Source organism: Crocodylus porosus, unplaced genomic scaffold (genome assembly GCF_001723895.1).
Source record: "Crocodylus porosus isolate Cpor-Errol unplaced genomic scaffold, CroPor_comp1, whole genome shotgun sequence".
Classification (NCBI taxonomy): domain Eukaryota; kingdom Metazoa; phylum Chordata; order Crocodylia; family Crocodylidae; genus Crocodylus; species Crocodylus porosus.
The window spans coordinates 64,903,562-64,909,769 of record NW_017728906.1 but is presented as its reverse complement, the minus strand read 5'-3'; the positions used below and the strand labels follow the sequence as shown (position 1 = coordinate 64,909,769).

General features: G+C 43.3%; 1 long non-coding RNA gene across 1 annotated transcript in view; it reads right to left on the bottom strand.

Moving 5' to 3' along the window:
• The window catches only part of LOC109305956, a 20,517-nt gene extending 14,532 nt beyond the window's left edge, over window positions 1–5,985 (bottom strand). The window contains exon 1 of the long non-coding RNA XR_002099787.1: window positions 5,835–5,985. This is a non-coding gene — a long non-coding RNA (uncharacterized LOC109305956). The remainder of the gene's footprint in view (window positions 1–5,834) is intronic.
• Between the last annotated feature and the right edge of the window lie 223 nt (window positions 5,986–6,208).

The following is a 6,208-nucleotide window of genomic DNA, read 5'->3' as shown; positions in this document are numbered from 1 at the left end:
CCAGCAGAGTTCCAGCTTGCAAGGGGTTGCTTGGGGTCCCCCATGTCCCACACTCCCCCCCACCCCACACACCCGTTCCCCTGCCCCACACATTTGGGCGTTGGGACTTGGGGGTGGGGACAGCAGGTCGGGAGTGAGGGGCACTGGCAGGGCCATGGGGTTGTTTTCTATTTAAACTAGTTACTGAGTTGGGACTGGCCATGGATGTTTACAAATGGATCCTGATACAGAAAAAAGTTGAGAACCATACTGATCTAGTCCAAACCCCTGCTCAAAGCAGAACTATCCCAGCCAAGGCTTTGTCTATCTGAGTCCTATAAACCTCCAAGGATAGAGATTGCATGACCTCTCTGGGTAACCTGTTCCAGTGTTTTACTACCCTCCTAGTGAGAAAGTTCTTCCTAATATCTAACCTAAACTTCTCTTGTTGCAACTTGAGACCATTACTCCACTGAGAACAGTCGAGCTCCATCCTCTTTGGAACCACCCATCAGGTAGTTGAAGGCTGCTAAATCCCCTCACAGTCTCACAGATTAATAGATTCATAGATGTTAGGGGCTGGAAGGGATCTCACAAGGTCATCAGGTCCAGCCCCTGTGCACTTGGGCAGGAAAAACTGCTGGGGTCAGATGACCCCAGCAAGGTGTGCATCAAGTCATTTTTTAAAGATCTCCAGGGTAGATGATTGTACCACCTTTGGGCAGACTCAGTTCCAGACCCTGGGGACTCAAATTGTAAAGAAGTTTCTCCTTATGTTCAGCCTGAAGCGATCTTCAAGCAGTTTGTGTCCACTGTTTCTTGTCTTCCCCTGGTGAACAGATGCTCCCCCAGGCCCTGACATATGTCCCTTATATATTTATAGGCTGCAACCAAGTCCCCTCTATGTTTTCTTTTCTCCAGGCTGAACAGTCCCCTGTCTTTCAGTCTCTCCTTGTATGACCTGCTCTCCTGACCTCTAATCATGCGTGTGTCCCTTCTTTGAATGCTCTCAAGCTTCTCCATGTCCTTCCTGAAGTGTGGCACCCAGAACTGGGTGCAGTACTCTAGCTGCAGTCTCACCAAGACCAAGTAGAGCAGGAGCATGACATCCTTAGTCTTACTTGAGATGCATCAGTAGATGCATGCCAGTGTTTGTTCACTCTGCCAGCTATGGCATTACATTGGTGGCTCATGTTCATTCTGTGGTCTATTATGACCCCCAGGTCTCTTTCAGTTGTGGTGCTGGCAAGTGTAGCACTGCTAAGCCTGTAAGTGTGTTGCAGATTATTTCTCCCCAGATGGAGCATTTTACATTTCTCCATGTTAAACATCATCAGGTTTTGATTCGCCCACCTTGTAAGCCTGTCCAGGTCAGCCTATATCCCCAGCCTGTCCTCAACCGTAATCGCACTCCCCCATAATTTGGTGTCATTTGCTAACTTTTCCACTACACTTTTAACATCTGAATCCAAATAATTGATGAACATGTCGAAAAGCACTGGTCCAAGTACTGAGCCCTGAGGGACACCACTGGTTACCTTCCATCATGTTGACTCAGCTCCATCTATTAATACTCTCTGGGTCCTACCTTGGAGACAGTTACCTAGCCACCAGATCATAAAGTATTTGAGGCCGCATTTTCCTAATCTTACCATGAGGACATCATGGGAGACTAAGTCAAAGGCCTTTTTGAAATCCAACTTTATGACATCAGCCTCATTTCCCTTATCCAGGTGGCGAGTTACCTGATCATAGAAGGAAATAAGGTTGGTTAGGTTTGACCTGCCCGCAGCAAAGCCATGTTGACTGTCCTTTCGAATACTATCTTCAGTTAGCCTATCAATAATGGATTCTTTGATATTTTTTTCCAGGATTTTTCCAGGGATTGAGGTCAGCTGATTGGCCTGTCATTCCCTGGGTCCTCCTTTCTCCCTTTCTTGAAGATAGGCATCACATTGGCTTCTTTCAGTCTTCTGGGACCTCATCCAAGTGCCAAGAGTCCTCAAAGAGCTTTGCTATAGGTTGTGCAATGATATCAGCCAATCCTTTTAGCACTTTCAGGTGTAGTTCATCTGGTCCTGATAACTTGTGGATATGATGTTCCCCCACAAGATCTTCACCAAGTATGGCACAGTGATCAACCCCACCTTGATCATTTTGTATCCTGTCAAGCAGGATACCACCCTTGCACTGGTGGAATACTGACACAGGGTATTCATTTTTGTTCTCTTCTCCAAACTAAATGGATGTTTATAGACATGCTCTGGAGTTGAGGTTGAGGGACACTTTAAGTAGAGTGGCTCTGAGATATATTTTGGTATAGCTGGACTCTTGGAGCTGCTGTAATTAAAGCAGCTGGAGTCTAAGATAGATCTGGATAGATGTAGTATCAGATTTAATTGAATTAGGTTACACTGGTCTATTGAACTTCTGTCCCGGATTCCCTCCTGACTCAAATTAATTTATAGTCCTTCAGCATTCCAGAAGCCTTTGTAGCTCCTGCTACCTCACCCCCCGTCAGAGGGTGGACAAGCTCCTGGACTGTCACAGAGCTGAGGCAGCAAAGCCTCTTCTCTCAGCCCAGCATCTTGCCTGCACCTGTCAGCTAGGCAGGGCACTGGAGGGTGGGGGGAAGGAAGCAGAGACCCCTGCTCCCTCCTTCCCCCAACTGGGGTCTACACAGCCTCGGGGGAAAAGGGGGCTACATAACAGGGGCTTCCTTTTCCAATCCCTCCTCCCCACCCCGCTGCTCCTGCCCGGCTACTGTCTGAGTCCTCCCCACTGCCCTCTGCCAATCTAAGTTACCTTTTTTTGCTTTCTCTGTTGTTCCCTCTGCTCATTTTTTCTCTGTTGCTATTCACCTGAACCTGTTGACCTTGGTTCTAAATTGTTTCTCTTTTTTTATCCCCTGCAGTCCTTTCTTCCTGTGTCTCCCCCACTCTTGGTTCCAAGCATATTTTCTTTTGCCTCCACCTTGACCTTCATGGATTCCTCTTTGACCTTCACTTTTTTTCTCTACTTCATCATACAAAATTTAAATGATTATTAAATGTAATTAGGACCATGTATAGTTGCTGGCCAGAACAAGCTACTATTTTCAAAGAAATGTGATCTCATATATAGTGATTACAGACAATAGATTGTTTACCAAAGCATTGTGAACTTCTGTTAAAGGCAACTCGAAACATGACTGAGGGGAAAAAAAGAGCTGTGAGTGGATGCATCTGAAAAACAGATGCATGAGGAGACCCAAAAAAGTGTACAGTTATATGAATGGGTGGTTAAGGACTCTGCTTTGAAGATTCTTCCCCCAAAGATTTTTGAAACATACAGAAAGTCTGAACAAGATTTAAATAATGTGCCAACATAACTTAGGATAAAATCACTGCACCCCCCATCAGGATGTTTCCCTTCAGGGAATTTAGGAGACAAATTAAAAGAAAGATATGACATAGAGGATTAACTTCAAGAGTATTTTTTAAGATTTCCGTATATCCTTCAGGGTATTAGGAAGTACACACTTTCCCTTAACTTCAGACAGAGAAGCTGTAATAGAGTCTAAACCAATGAATGCTGACAAGTTAGGTTATAACAGCATTGTTTCTGGGATTTTAATTTTTAAATCTTATTGGCCATTTGTAATTACCTAAAGTGTTCTAAAAATCTCCCTAGTCATCTGTTGAATGACAACGAGGCAACCAAAGAAGCAAAGCCCTCCCACCTTCCTCCCCAATTTTGCCTACCCAGAGAGAGCCTATGCACAAAATAGCTCTTAATTAAAGGAGCAATAATAGCATGTACAATGGAGGTATCCAGACTGCTTCATGTTTAACATTTTGGTGATATACACCATTTGACTCAGCGAATTCCAGAGACAGAGTGGTCCATGTTTGAGGAGAATGGAAAGTTCTATGATGAAGATGATGGAGTGCCATGTCCCAGTGATGGAGTGCTCCCAACTCACAATTTTGTAACGAGTCATGATTTTGTCATGAAATCTCCACTGTGAGTCCTAAGCTTTCCTTTTCATCAGAGTGAGTTTCTAGCCTTTATAGCTGTAGATAAAATTCCGACTTGAATGCATCCTAAAGGCACAGAAGGAAAATGGAAGAGCCTAATATCTATCAGTTTTTAAAATCATATGATTGATGTGAGGTGAGAATGGCAGACTCATGATCTTTGAATATTTGGATTTGTTGATACTGGTAATATAAAATAAATTTTATTTGTGTTCATCCTTTGCTGTTAAGTAATATATTTACTTACAATTAGAATTTAAAATATTTGTAAAAGGGTCCTGGTGATGAGAAAGGACATGGCTTAGAGTGGATCTGAATGACTATGTTGAACCTGTGTGTGATTGCTTTGATCTTTAAGGAAAAGGAAGAAGAAAGAAAACAAATATATTCAGCAATACTGGTATTAGTTCTCATCTTCTTGCTGCATCTTGACTGCAAGAATCATACTCAAAGCAACTCTTGAAAATAAAAGCATTAGATTTAACCCAGTTCTGTGTAACTTAAGTTGTCATCTAAAAAGGACTTTATATATCCTTTCCCTCTAACCTGTGAGGCTTAACAGTTCAATTAACAGCTGATTTAAGGTGGTCACTCACTGATAATGGAAAGCTTGATTTAGTGCTTGATATTGTCCCTTCCCATGTGCAAAAGAACTTTATTTTCAGTACTGTGCTCTAAGTCTGACATGACCTTCCTTGAGTAATTGTTCCCTTAGTACTCCAATATCCTAGACCATCTTGTCAAATTTGATTATGTGGTCTGTTACCCACAAGACTGTAATAGAACCAATGACAATACCAGATTCCCTATATGGATATCAGTAAACTACCACAATTGTTATTTACAGCAGATTAACTAGCAATCCAATGGTATGTTAATAGCTATGGGCCATATTTTTGGCCTCACTGTTTCGTATTATTCTGCATTCTTTTATATCACACTTCATTTTTGGCTGTGGTCTGCTGTACTTTCTGAACTTGACAGAGTCTATGTGATGTGCATAAAATGGGGGGGGTGTCTAATTTCACTGTTTGATATGAATGTTATTTAGGCCCCTGGAAGGTGCTAAGTTAAAGATGCAATGGAATCTGACCAACAGTCCGCATGATTGTACCTCCTCCTATGCTACAATTCAAAGCATGTCACGAAGTGTGATTGTGGGTTCAGGTATCATATCCTAGTAGCACCATGTTGTCCTGCAGCAGCAAGCTGAGTGACCAGTGCTTCCACTGCTGGGAGCCCCAGTCATCTGCCTTGCTCCTTGGAGGCGGTAGTGACATGGGGTGCTGGTGGAGGAGGACAGAGGGGACGGTGGGGCAAGCTCCCCCCACCCCCTCCCCGCTCCTGGGAGGTGCCACAGGCGTGGGGGTTAGGGTTAGCAGGCTTCCCCTCCCTCTGTCCCTGCCCACCCCCTCTGTCACCTGCTCCCCCCACATCATTCTTGATGGGCAGTTCGCTAGTATACATATATATAGTTCCACAGTTATTATTCATATTAAGTTCATAAATTTGTGCAGAAATAACAATAATTCATCTCTAATTTCATGAAAATCCATTTTCGTGGATTTTGTGTATTATTTTTATCATATGGGGACTCTTAAAATGGACATATCTTACGGGCTCAGCATGTCATAATCCGGCACTGAGTACATGAAGTCCTTGGTTCAGATGTGCTCCCACAGCTGGGAGCTCTGATCAGTTCAGTGGGGCTCCTAGCTGTGAGAGCTCATGGAGCCTTTGGGCTCAGCCACATATTCAATTTATGGCATGATAAGAACCAGCTAAAAATTAATTGGATGAACATGCGGCTGTGTTACTACTTAAGATGTGATCAACTGGTAAATTGTGTCTTTGTAGCATGAACTGAACTAATGTAGCTAACATTAACATAAAGTGTAATAATAGTAAACTATAACCACGTTAGTGTTGTGCTGTAAGCAACTTGAAAACTCCATTCTGTATCCTTCTGCTTGATGTAAGTGAATGAACTCTGCATAGCCTTTATGTATGAGTGTGTGTAAAAGGGTAAATGGTGAAAGAATGGCACAGAAATGGGAGAAGAAGATTTAACTGTTTATGTAAGCAACAAAGAGGCCTCAAATGCCTCTACACAAACGCTCGTAGTATGGGTAACAAGCAGGAGGAACTCACCCTCCTGCTGGCTGACACCAGCCCAGACATAGTGGGGATTACAGAAATGTGGTGGGACG